We start from the raw sequence: 4,345 nt of genomic DNA on the forward strand, positions 1-4,345 counted from the left end.
AGCAGTCCTCAGGCTGTGCCTGCCCTAGTGACTCCATGGTGAATGGAACAGCAGTCCTCAGGCTGTGCCTGCCCTGGTGACTCCATGGTGTGTAGGACAGCAGTCCTCAGGCTGTGCCTGCCCTGGTGACTCCATGGTGTGTAGAACAGTAGTCCTCAGGCTGTGCCTGCCCTAGTGACTCCATGGTGTGTAGAACAGCAGTCCTCAGGCTGTGCCTGCCCTAGTGACTCCACGGTGTGTAGGACAGCAGTCCTCAGGCTGTGCCCGCCCTAGTGACTCCACGGTGTGTGGAACACCAGTCCTCAGGCTGTGCCTGCCCTAGAAACTCCATGGTGTGTAGAACAGGAGCTCTCAGGCTGTGCCTGCCCTAGTGACTCCATGGTGTGCTTAACAGCAGTCCTCAGGCTGTGCCTGCCCTAGAAACTCCATGGTGTGTAGAACAGTAGTCCTCAGGCTGTGCCTGCCCTAGTGACTCCATGGTGTGTAGAACAGTAGTCCTCAGGCTGTGCCTGCCCTAGTGAATTTATGGTGTATGGAACAGCAGTCCTCAGCTGCTGTTCCTCGCCAAGCTGCTCACTGAGGCTCTCCTGCCCCCAGTGGACACTCGGGTGACCCCTTGGGTCGAGGCTAGACCCAGGCCCTCCAGGTCCCGTCCCTTGTCTCATGGTCAGCTGGTGGGGACTAGAGCATTTGACCTCCTGAAACTGGCAGGACCAGAGGAAACCACGTCCTCACAGCTGGTGCCCTGGGCCTTCCCGTCCCTGGACTCTAGATCACCCTCTGAATCACGCCAGCCCTACCCGAGAGGTTTAAGCAAAGTGGATGCTCCCATCAAGGGCCGTCCCCATCAAAGTCCATCTCCTGGCCCCTCTGCCCTTGTGCAGGACTCCCAGGGAGAGGCCACCAAGGCCTAGGTCTCCTTTCACAGGGGAGGACTGCATCCTCCGCCATCAGTGCCGCTGGGGCGAAGCCGTTTCTCCTCTGGGGGCTGCTCCAGCCTTTCTCTAAACCAGGAGCACCCCACGTCTGCTGGGGGGAAGGCGCAGTGGGAGCCCAAGGACCGCAGAGGGCTGACCGAGGTCTGCAGCCCGGCCCAGGCCCGGCCCGCGGAGGCGGGGTGTGGGTCAGCACGGAGGGTGCTTTAGCCAGCTTTTGCTGCTGTGACGGAAAGACCTGAGAAAAACAATCTCACAGGAGGAAAAGTTCACTTGGGGGCTCACCGTTTCAGAGGTCTCGGTTCATAGAAGGCTGGCTCCCTTCCTCGGGGCTCGAGGTGAGGCAGAACACGGCAGTGCTGTCCTTGCTGGGCTTCCCCCAGGGACGCTGGACAGGAACTGCTGTGGACCCGGACTCTGGACCCCCTGGGCCTTTCTGTGGGAACCTTGGCGGCCTCGGACCTGCTTCCTGAGTGCTGTTATTGGTTCTTGGAGCAATTAGGTATCAGGTGCCCGTGGTGCTGGGAGGTGACCAGAACCAGAGACAAAGCTGTGAACAGGCATGGTCCTGGCCTCGTGGCTCACAGTTGACGGAGAGATTTGGATGGTTAACGGGGTTTTGTGTCATGGCACAGACACCTTGACAGAGCGTGTACAGGTGCGATTGTGTCGGTCAGAAGGATGTGAGAGGAGATGTGGGGGCAGCACCTGGGAGAAAAACCTGCATAAAGCTGAGGAATGCTGGCTGGAATGAGGAGGGTATCCCCAGCAGAGAAAGGTAGGGGACAGCAGAGGGGCCAGAGAGGCACAGCTCCCAGAGCACATGACACAGTCAGCACAGCAGGTTGCAAGGCAGGGATGGGAGTCGGGGTAGGAAGACAGATTGGGGACTGGAGAGGTAAGCAGGGGTGTGGAGAGCAGGCCGTGCCCGAACCTGAGGGACTTCACGGTGTGTGGAACAGCAGTCCTCAGGCTGTGCCTGCCCTGGTGACTCCATGGTGTGCGGAACAGCAGTCCTCAGGCTGTGCCTGCCCTAATGACTCCATGGTGTGTAGGACAGCAGTCCTCAGGCTGTGCCTGCCCTAGTGACTCCATGGTGTGTAGGACAGCAGTTCTCAGGCTGTGCCTGCCCTAGTGACTCCATGGTGTATAGAACAGCAGTCCTCAGGCTGTGCCTGCCCTGGTGACTCCATGGTGTGTGGAACAGCAGTCCTCAGGCTGTGCCTGCCCTGGTGACTCCATGGTGTATAGGACAGCAGTCCTCAGGCTGTGCCTGCCCTGGTGACTCCATGGTGTGTGGAACAGCAGTCCTCAGGCTGTGCCTGCCCTGGTGACTCCATGGTGTGTGGAACAGCAGTCCTCAGGCTGTGCCTGCCCTAGTGACTCCATGGTGTGTAGAACAGCAGTCCTCAGGCTGTGCCTGCCCTGGGGACTCCATGGTGTAGAACAGCAGTCCTCAGGCTGTGCCTGCCCTAGTGACTCCATGGTGTGTAGGACAGCAGTCCTCAGGCTGTGCCTGCCCTGGTGACTCCATGGTGTGTGGAACAGTAGTCCTCAGGCTGTGCCTGCCCTGGTGACTCCATGGTGTGTAGAACAGCAGTCCTCAGGCTGTGCCTGCCCTGGTGACTCCATGGTGTGTGGAACAGCAGTCCTCAGGCTGTGCCTGCCCTGGTGACTCCATGGTGTGTAGAACAGCAGTCCTCAGGCTGTGCCTGCCCTGGTGACTCCATGGTGTGTAGGACAGCAGTCCTCAGGCTGTGCCTGCCCTAGTGACTCCATGGTGTGCAGAACAGCGGTCCTCAGGCTGTGCCTGCCCTAGTGACTCCATGGTGTGTAGAACAGCAGCTCTCAGGCTGTGCCTGCCCTGATGGACTCCATGGCGTGTGGAACAGCTACTAAACAGGTGTTAGTAGTAAGACCTGACACTTGGAGGGACGCCGAGGTGCTCCGTCCAGGTGAATGACAGCGCTTTCAGGTTCACGACAGGTTTGTCACAGAAGCCCCTGGAAGCCTGGGAAGACCTTGAGCCCTGCTGGTTCCTGAGCAGAGGGGGTGCCAAGACCCGATCCCTGGCCCTTCCTCTGTCTCTGGTTGTGTCTGCCTTAACTCAGAAGCAGAGTCTCGGACACCAGTGGAATTACCCAACACGTTTTCCCCTGGTATTCATGGTGTGAATTAAATAAGAGTCTTGGCCACTTGTCAACACGATTACAGGCAGATTCACCTCATTGTAAGGCAGTAGCAATTTACCGGGTCCCCACCCTCTCTTATCAGCAGGTAAATTGTTTCCAGCAAATCTAAACAAAATGTGAGCATATACAAGCCCACAGCAGTTTGAAAACATGTGCAGGTGCCACAGAAGAAATCACAGGAGTGCATGGGTTGCTGAGCAGGCTCGTGTCAACACTCGACTTGGACCAGTGACCAGTCGTCCTCTGGAGGTCACGCTGACTTCCTCCAGGTCAATGGGGCTGGGCTGGGTGACGCCCATCAGCAGCATCTTCAAGACAGCCACTCCACTACATGAAAAGAGGTAGCCGCTTGCTTACTTCACATTTTTTTTTTAATTACAGGCAAGACCGAGCATCCGTTTTCTATGGATAAGTTATTTGATTTTTCTGGTCCTGTTTCCTCCTTTCAGTCACGTCCCAGGAGGGAATTTGGGTCGTGAAGAATGTGCCCTAATACCAGCAGGGTCAGAATGGGTGCCCTGTGTCTTTGGAAGTCAAAGCTGATGTCATCCTGTCCCGCTCCATGTCCAGACCAAGTGACTGGGCAGCACAGCCATGGCGCTCCCAGGCATCTATGCAAGGGGCAGGTGCTCAGAGGGTAGAGTCCAGGGGCAGCCCATGCCATGAACAAGAATGGTCACCCCACGCTGGCCCACATGGGGTGGTCTGGAGGCTGCTGCCATTGCTGGTCACTGGAATGCCCACTATCAGTGCGGGAATTCAACAGTTTCAGCAGGACGTGAGTCTCTGAGAACTCTGGAGATGACGAGCCAGCTGGGGAGGCGCAGGAGGCAAGTGCTGGCCACAGCTCTGTCCTGGGGAGCAGCAGGGCAGCCTGCTCTGACTCACCAAGCCCAGGGGGCTCAGCGTCTTCCCCACCTGACCCTGCCCCAGAAAACGGCTTCACGTTAGTGAGGCTGAGAGTCAGGACACACTGCAGTCATAAAGGGGTCTCAGAGGGTCTGGGATCTGGCTTGGATCTTCCTGGGATGCACTGGCTTTGGGAGCCCTTGGCACCCGAGAAGGAAGGGGAGCCCTCCTGGTCTTGGGCGTCCCTGCCTGGCAGGTCTGCAGGAAGTCCTTGCAGGAGAGCTCGGAGCTCTCCAGGGAGTGAGTGCTCACACTGTCACCTTCTCTCTCCACTCAACAAGAGACGGAAGTCCACGCGTCATTGTAAAC

The sequence above is a fragment of the Callospermophilus lateralis genome (assembly GCF_048772815.1).
Source record: "Callospermophilus lateralis isolate mCalLat2 chromosome 6 unlocalized genomic scaffold, mCalLat2.hap1 SUPER_6_unloc_1, whole genome shotgun sequence".
Lineage (NCBI taxonomy): Eukaryota > Metazoa > Chordata > Mammalia > Rodentia > Sciuridae > Callospermophilus > Callospermophilus lateralis.